General features: G+C 40.7%; 1 pseudogene; it reads right to left on the bottom strand.

Moving 5' to 3' along the window:
* Positions 1-563: 563 nt before the first annotated feature.
* Positions 564-8,754, bottom strand: part of LOC119260325 (60S ribosomal protein L6-like) — a 95,726-nt pseudogene continuing 87,535 nt past the window's right edge.

Raw genomic sequence — 8,754 nt, 5'->3', positions numbered from 1 at the left:
TGTTGTGAATGTCCTTAGAAACAGATCAGTAAAATAGCCATATTATTATCTTTATTTATAGTCTAATTTTAAAATCGCCTACTTTTTATACCTTGTACATTTTATTTTATTTTTAAAAGATTTATTTATTGATGCATACAAGAACTGGGGTACAGGCCAGAGGTGCAGGGGGAGGGAGGTGAGAGGATTCACCAGAGACAGAGTAGGGACCATAAAAACAGATTGATTGATTGATTGATTGCTGAGGGGAGCAGCGGGTGAGACAGGAGAGGTCTGCTATACCATTTGGGTAGCTCCCTGGCCATCTGGGGATCGAATTCATGCTGCACAGGCTGTGGATAGCTTCATAGTGCTGTGCTTAACCCCTTACACCACCAGAGAAGCCCCCCTTGTATATTTTATATTTGTATATGATGTACATGACCTTGTTGTACATCTAATTGTATGAGTTTACACAGCACACAGTTATATTTTCTCGGCTAGCTCTTCCAGACAGGTAACATGTTTTCTCTTACTTATTTTTTAAATGTGTCAGTTATTTAATTAGATTCTTTGTAAGAAATTTAGAACAACAATTTGTGAGGGTAAATTCCATTGGAGAGAGCAAACACAGAGCAGAGGAAGCCCTGGAGGTGAGGATCAGCTTTGATTTGGGGTAGAACTTGTGAGTCCACAGTTTTCTGTTCAACCTTGAGCTGCTCTGTAATTTTTCCTACATCTCCTTCTCCATGTGCAAGATCTTACCTTCCTGGTATAGGGATTTATGGATGTTTTGGGATTTTCATACACCTATATCAATTTTAGTGGAGGTGGTGATGACAAGTTTCTGGTGTTTTCTACACAGAAGAACTTGATTGAGGGCAGAGGTCTGAGCCACTGCTCAGCTGCTTCAGGAATCACCCTCCTCTGTAGTACCAGGCAGGGTGGTTGGAATGACCCCAGGAGAAATGCCAGCTTGCAGTTTTCTCACATGCTGACTGAAGGGATTTCAGCTGTGGCTCAACAGTTTTTAAGGCTCATCTTCAGTGGGATAATATCTAGGCATTTTGTGAAGCTTAATTTCTTGGGTACTTGTCACAACTGGTTTTGTGACAGTTACAAGAAACTCTTTTCAATCCTGGATTTAACCGTTGAATATTTCTTATACATAACCTTTCTGGAATATATAGCAGGTGAGGAGTATCTGCCCATTCCTCTGACTAGGACACAGTGTCAGCTACTGTGGGGTTTCCCCTTGTTAGGTATTTTGGCCTTAGGGGTTATCCCTCTTAACCTTGCCAACAGCATCGGCTTTCTTGGCTTCATGTTTCTTCTCCTTAGTAGCCGGCTTCTCAGCTTTTTTCAAGCACCATCTTGCAAGATGGGAAGAGAACTAAGGCCCAGGCTTCAGCTCTATAAGCAAGCACAGGAGATGTCTACCATGTCTTCTTTACCTTTATGTACAGTCATGACACCTAGTAGGGGCTGAAGGAAATTTTGATAAGCCAAACTGGTCTGGACAACTTCTGAAACTTTTCAAACTTACACTCTGTACCTACTTACACTCTGTACCTACTTACACTCTGTACCTACTTACACTCTGTACCTACTTACACTCTGTACTTAAATTCTGTATCTACTTATACTCTGTACCTACTTACACTCTGTACCTACTTACACTCTGTACCTTTTCATGTAGCTTTCATTTTACTCAGTTTTAGGTCATTGTCATTCCTATTTTCTTCAATATTAAGTGTTGTTCTGTCTAATTGAGAAACTATGTGTTACAGTGACTACTTAGGATTTTAGCAATTTGGATAGATAAGCAGTAACACCTTTATGACTTATGTACCCTTCTCCCAAGTCCCCATCTCCTATTACTGTCACACTGAGTATTAGGGTTCCAATATATGAATTTTAGGGCATCACAAACACTTAGATCATAGCAATAGACAATACAGAATTAAGTGGAATTGTTACAGGGTAGGGAGAGGGGTACTCCAGAGCCTCCAAACCTACCCACTCACTGCAAATAGGTTCTGCCACCCACTGTATCAAGACAAAACATATAAGACATTTAATTGAAAGGAACTTTAATACCATTAGTGAATAATGCAGAAAAGACAAAGAATATAGTTTCTAAATCAAGCACCCAAAGTTACCCATCCCCTGGTAAGTAAAAATCCAGCCAAACAAGATTGGCCCAGAGCAAGACCCCAAAGCCTGCCCCAAGTCTAAAGCACCTTTAGGTGGGGACCCACAGAAAGGGGTCAGAAACAGCCAGACAAGTCTGGGAGGAAAAAAACAAAATCAAAATCAAGATAAAAGCTGCCATTGTTAACCTCCCCCTGGGTCTCTCACTCTCATCTGTTTCAGCCAGTCCAGGAACAAAAAGCAAGTGCAGTTTCTTCACGTGTCTCTCTGCTCCATGTGCCTCCTTCAGATCTCTTCATTGCTCTCCACCCTGCTTCCTTCTAGTCTCCTCTCCAGCTTCTCCTCCCTGCTCAGCTCAAACCCTCCTTTGGGTAGATGTAATGGCAAGAGGGGTCAGAGCAGGATCTTTATGATTCTGTGCAAATGGGGTGAAGGAGAAGTGAGTTCTAGAGCCCTTGGTGGCTTTTGCAGGCTTTTATTGGGATTTACCAAGTACACGGCAGGCATGCATGTGGGGGGGCCGGGAGGCTGGCAGACCTCCCAGCCCCCAGCAAGTCTTCACTCTTTCTGGGCTCTCTTGTGGTTCTTCTTTCTGCTCTCTGCTGGCGTCCCCGTGACGCCGCCCTTAAAAGCCCAGTCTCAGCCCAGGTGAATCCCATCTACCTATGCCCACACCCTATTCCAGGTGCCCACCATCAGGCATGCATTCAGGACCACAAGGATCCATCATTAATCCTAATGGCGGGAGGGCAGGAAAGCCTATCATTTACTTACTCTACAGTAGATCAGGGAACCTGGAACCTTCCCTTTTCCTGGGGACCACCGTTACAGAATCTTGTTCCTTTGAATTAAGGGAGTAAATCTTTATTTCTTAGATTGCTTCTAAGGACTTGGATGCTTTAGACAATATTTATGAGTCTATAGCTTTCCCCTTATCAAAATCCTTCTTCACAGTAACTGTAATTTGTATTGCCATACTTTTTAGTTGATAAGCAAAAGGAAAGAGGAAAGAGAACATTGAAGATCTGTATATCCCTCTTGTCAGCTCAGAAAATTTATTTCAACCTGAGGCTCCTCTGTACTAATCTTTAATTCTCATGAAATAAGAAGTAGTTCTTTTCAAAAAGGGGTAGTGTAAAGGCAGGACAGGACACGATGCAGGTTTTCTGATCCCATGCAGACTGGGTAAAGGAGGAGTCAGAGTCCTCAGTGTCTTTTTGCAGGTCTTTTATTGGAGTTCATCAGGCATATGGCAGGCAGGGGTGCTGGGGGGCTGGGAGGCTAGCAGGCCTCCCAGCTGGGAGGAGAGTGAGCAAATCCTCACTCTCTCTGGGCTCTCTGTTGATCTCGGCTTCTCTTGGGCTTCTGCTGCTGCTTTCTCTGCTTCTGGTGTCCCTGTGACGCCGCCCTTAAAAAGCACAGTCTTAGCGCAGGTGTACCCACTTCAGGTGCCCGCCATCAGGCATGCATTCAGGATCACAGGGTTCCCTCATCTATCCTGATGGTGGAAGGGCAGAAAAGCCTGATATTTTTTCCTTATCCTACAGGTAGGAATGTTGGTAAGCTGGTGAAATAATACATTCTAGGAAGAAGACTCATCATAGTATGAGAGCTCTTTCTCCTCCTGCTCTAATCTTCTCTCACAAGGGGGGATATTAAAAGTATTGATTTATACTTTTGTACTGAGCTTCTAAGAGTGTTCTGGATATATGTAGCAATCCTAAGCAAAGAAAGTGCCAGAGACAATGGCCAGGAATACCAGTTATTGCTTGGCCAAATAATTTACTTACTATTATTTGATTGATGGAGTACCAGGGGTTGGATTGAGTGCATCTGTTGCCTCCAAACTTTCTGATTCCTTTAGGCTCCTTTTAAGAGAACACTGTCAGATAATCAGACAATGGCAATTTAAGCAAAAAGAGGGTTAATTCCTTGCATTTAATGGTATCATGCTTGAAAGAAAAGGATGCTACTAGAAAAAGGACCAGAGAGAGAACTTCTATTAATTCCCGAGGTGCTAAGACTGATAGTCCAGCACTTTATTTCTTGTAAAGAGACAGTCAGAATAACAACTACAAGACTTCTTGTAAGTTTCAATGAGAGACTATTTCCTGCCAATAGCTTCATGACCCCCACATAACTTAAATTTATGTTTGAGATAATTTTTTTGAGGGAAAAATAAATTGGCATTAATCTCTGGCATGGACCCCATGTTTGACATAACATGTAAACATTTTTAGAAGAGTTGGAAAAGTTCTTTAGAACACAAGTATATCTATGTATTTACACCTATATCCATTTCTGTATCTATATCTAGCTATATATTTTTTTGCTAGTTTTATTGCCAAAATAAATTAGTTGAAAGTCAATAGCTATCTCTTAGTCTCAATTATTATTGTTTTTTTATTTGAGAATCTTATCTGGGGAAGTCATCCAGAACACCAGTGATGATTTATTTATTTTAAAGTCTTAGAAGCTAAAGTTCAGCTCAATGCACATTTCTTTCTTCTCTACGTTATGGTTATGCTAGACATTTGGGATATAAGGGGATTAAGGCAAATCCTAGGACAATCGTTTGTCAAAGTTTAGCATTTGTTAGAATCAGCTGGAAAACTTGTTATATCATGAGCTACTAGGCCCTACCTCCAAAGCTTATGATTCAGCACTGGGGGTGGGAGGGTGTACCACAAAGTTTGCATTTCTAAAAGTTCCCAAGTGATGCTGATGCTATTGGTCTGTGGATAACAAAAAGAACACAAAAAAATTAATTAAAATATGAATTATATGCTTAATAAATCATCAGGGTACACAAAGTGGGATGATGAGAGAATAATTAAGTCCTTTACAGGAGGGAGGTGGTGATCAGGATTGGCTGCAAAGGATAACACCTGAGCAGGATTTGAAACCATGAATGGGAATTCAAAGAGGAACAATAGGAAATAGAGAGGGAATTTGTGTTAAGTACCAACATATAGAATATACAGAGCATAGTTTTTCATTCGTTCAACACATATTAGTAATATCTATTATATCTTGAGAAAAAGTGGAGAAAAATAATGTTTACAGAAACACTGGCCAGTCCCTCAGCTGAAGCGTGAGCAGCAGAGTGTCTTTTATTTTTTTTTATTTATCTATGCATACAAGAACTGGAGTGTAGGCCAGAGGTGGGAGGTGAGAGGATTCCAGAGATGGGGGGGGGGGCGGGTAAGATGATTCACCAAGATAGAGTGGAGAGCAGAATGGGAGGATCTACTGAAATACACTGCTGAGGCGAGCAGCAGGCAAGACTGGAGAGATCTGCTGCACCAGGTGGTTAGCTCCTGGCTGGAAATAGAACTCATGACCAGCCTATGTGTTAGCGCCCTGGCTGGGGTTTGAACGAATGTCACAGTAGCTGGCAATAGCTTGATAGCACTGAGACTTTAACCCCTGTGCCACCAAGGAGGCCCATGAGTAGCAAAGTGTCTTAACAGGAGATGGGGCCTGGAAAAATGGTCAAGGGTCATCTGCAGCTCCTGGATGACACACACCATGCCAAGAAGCTTAGATTTCGTGTCTTGATAGTAGGAGTATTTGGGAGGGAACACTCTGACAAGTCATGTGGAGGATGAATTGCAGGAAAACAAAAAGACCAGTAAATAGAGTGAGATGAGGAAGGGAGACCAGTGAAAATGCAATTGCAATTATCTGGGCAAAAGGGGATGAAAAATCTAGCAATTTAAAATTTTTAAAAGATTTTTGAATCATTTAACATGCAAACAGTATAGGGGTCATGGGAAAAAGTAGAGTTTTCTCAGAATTCTTAGGCTGTTGATTGCCATGCCCTTTCAGCACATGTGACCTGGTAGATAACATGTAGCCTTGAGATGTAGTCTGCATGTGTAGACCGACAGCAGTAAATATTATGTAGCCTTGATGTATAGTTCACATGCAGGAAATACACATTTCTAGAAACTAGGCCTAAATTTGTCCCTGTGCTGGCTTGTCTATAAATCACATGAAGGCTAATAGGGCTTCTGGGTGGGGGGGCTCTCATGGCCTTTCACTGGCCACTCACTGGTCACCCATGGGGCACAGAGCCATTGCTATGGCTGGAGCCCAGGGGGGCTGCTGCTGCTGGACGCTGCCGCTGTTACTACCTATTTATTTCTCGCTGCTTCATAATAAAGACTTATTCCTGGCCCCATATATGGGCTATCCAACCTCTTTTCTCCTCTGCTGCCATCCAGAACTTTGTAGCTGTGGCCCCACCCATGGCCGCTAACATGTAACTGATGCTATATGATTATTCTACCAATAAAAACGGCCAGGATCTTACTCTCAAACAGCATCCTGCATTATGTAGCCTGCTCCACAACGCCTGTGCCTTTGTCAGTGTGGGGTTGCCTGACCTAACAACCACTGACTCTGGACACTGGGTATTCCTATCATTTGCAGTCCAGGATATTCAAGCTTGCCTCAAAACGCCTGTCACCAGAGAGGGCTCCTCATATTCCCTGCTTCTTTAGTATACTGTCCTCAATATTGATTCAGTGAAGATGACACATAAAATAATCACCACAATTAGGTTAGTCAAGTTAAAGATAAGAAGGTGCATGTGTTCTTCATTTGGCATTTTACACGTCCAGGCTGTTTGGAGTTTTTTTGTTTGTTTTTTTAAATTTTATTTTATACAAGAACTGGGGTACAGGCTAGATGTGCGGGAGGGTGAGAGGATTCGCAAGAGACAGAGTGGGGAGCAGAACAGGCAAACTGACGAAATACACTGCTGAGGGGAGTAGTGGGTACGACAGGAGAGGTCTGCTGCACCATGGGGGACCCTCATCTGCAGGCCAGGATCGAACCAGCGCTGCAGAGGCTGTGGACAGCTTCACAGTGCGGCGCTTAACTGCCTGCACCACCAGGAGAGGCCCTGGAATTTTTTTTTTTTTTAAGATCGGGAATACTTACTTAGAAATTCTGAAATTGCAGCATTCCTAAGTGTTCAGGACTTGCTCACTCTCCGTGTATCTTTGAAAATATGGTATTCTAGTGAAATCCAGTGATTTGTGGGCTTTGATAAAATTGACTTCTCAAATTACCACTCTGTATAGTGGTAATTTCTATATGTGTGTGAGGAATAGGGGTTAAGGCAATTTGTCAGTTTCTTCTTTATTAACTTTAATATAACTTTGGTTCTTATTTCCTCTAACACACAGATTCTAAAAAGACTACTAAGGATTATTTTGGTATATGTATAAAAATATCACAAAACAATTTAATAACTTTGTGTCAGGATATGTTCATATGCATTCTCCTGAGTCTGGAGTGGGCATCATGTAAAAATTGATGATTCCAAGTGGGAAAACATGGAAATAAATCCCAATTGTGCAAATAAAACAAAAGGTTAATTTTTACTTTTAGCATATAAGAATAAAATTTCAAATAAAGTTGTTGTTTGATTTAGTAAAATGAACTTTGACATAGCAATATATAATTTGAATCTTAGCTTTAAATTGTTTATGAAAATTTGTTTTTGGTAGTCAAAATTTCTTTTTCTAATATTTTATTTTCTTGAAAGTTTTGACTGACAAACAAACAGAATCAAATCACCTAAAATTTGTTTTGCCCAATTAGAATGAGCTGGTGTTGAAGTATGAGATAGTAAGCTACTCGTATTCATTGACTTAGCTATCAGTGCAATGGGGTCATCTTTGACAAAATTTGCACTACTAATGTCATGTCAGCAAAGAATGGATTACAAATGCTCATCTCAATATTAAGACTAAAGAGCTGAAGGAACCCCAGAAAAGTTTCAAAAGTTTCAAGGCTTTCAATTCTACCTACTGAGAAATCAACAGTGATTTATCAGTCTCAGTTTCATCCTCTAAAGCACTCCTTTGGCATCTTGGTCAGAAGTTGCTCATGATTTTTCAGGAGCAGGGCCTTGGTCAAAAGATTTACCTCATGCACATGGCCAAAAATACTTGCCAAACAAGCCAAGCAATGAATGAATATCCCTCTTTCAAATTGTTCTGAATGAGTTTTTATTTTTCCCTTTTTCTTTCAAGTTTAATCATGTGCATTGCCTGTGCCCTGGAATGTCAAAGAGTGTCTATATACTAGAAAAAAAATTAAAATCTTACTTCACTTTTTGGTCACATTTCTTTAAAAAGTAGTGATTCAAGACTCTGATTAAGCCAACAACTTTCACAGAAGCAGAAAAGACTTCTTTCTGTGTTATTGACCACCTCTTTAATACCCCTGCAAGCCAGCCTGTACAGCATGCATTCCAGTGTCACGGTTGCTTCTTTCTGCACCAAAGCAACAAAACTAAATGCATTTCCAAGCATCACAGGTGCTTCATCTTGCACAAAATACCAGAATTTTCTTTCAGTTGAAGTGTTTCTTGGCAAAGAAACAAAGTTAACAGTCCCGGGAGATTCTAAAAGGGGCTCACAAAGTAAGAAGTCTTATAAGCACTCATTCATCCATAAACATGTAAATAGTTTTATCTGGTTGAATGCTGAAGGAAAATGATTTTTCTGCCATTATTTGATTAAAAATATTAGAATAAATGTCAGTGATTTTGTATTGGATGATAGGATTTTGTAGCAAAACACCTTTACATTTTTTTAAATT

This window comes from Talpa occidentalis, unplaced genomic scaffold, assembly GCF_014898055.3.
Source record: "Talpa occidentalis isolate TD23 unplaced genomic scaffold, MPIMG_talOcc4v2.1 talOcc4.6, whole genome shotgun sequence".
NCBI classification, from domain to species: domain Eukaryota; kingdom Metazoa; phylum Chordata; class Mammalia; order Eulipotyphla; family Talpidae; genus Talpa; species Talpa occidentalis.
This window is presented reverse-complemented; position numbering and strand designations above follow the sequence as displayed.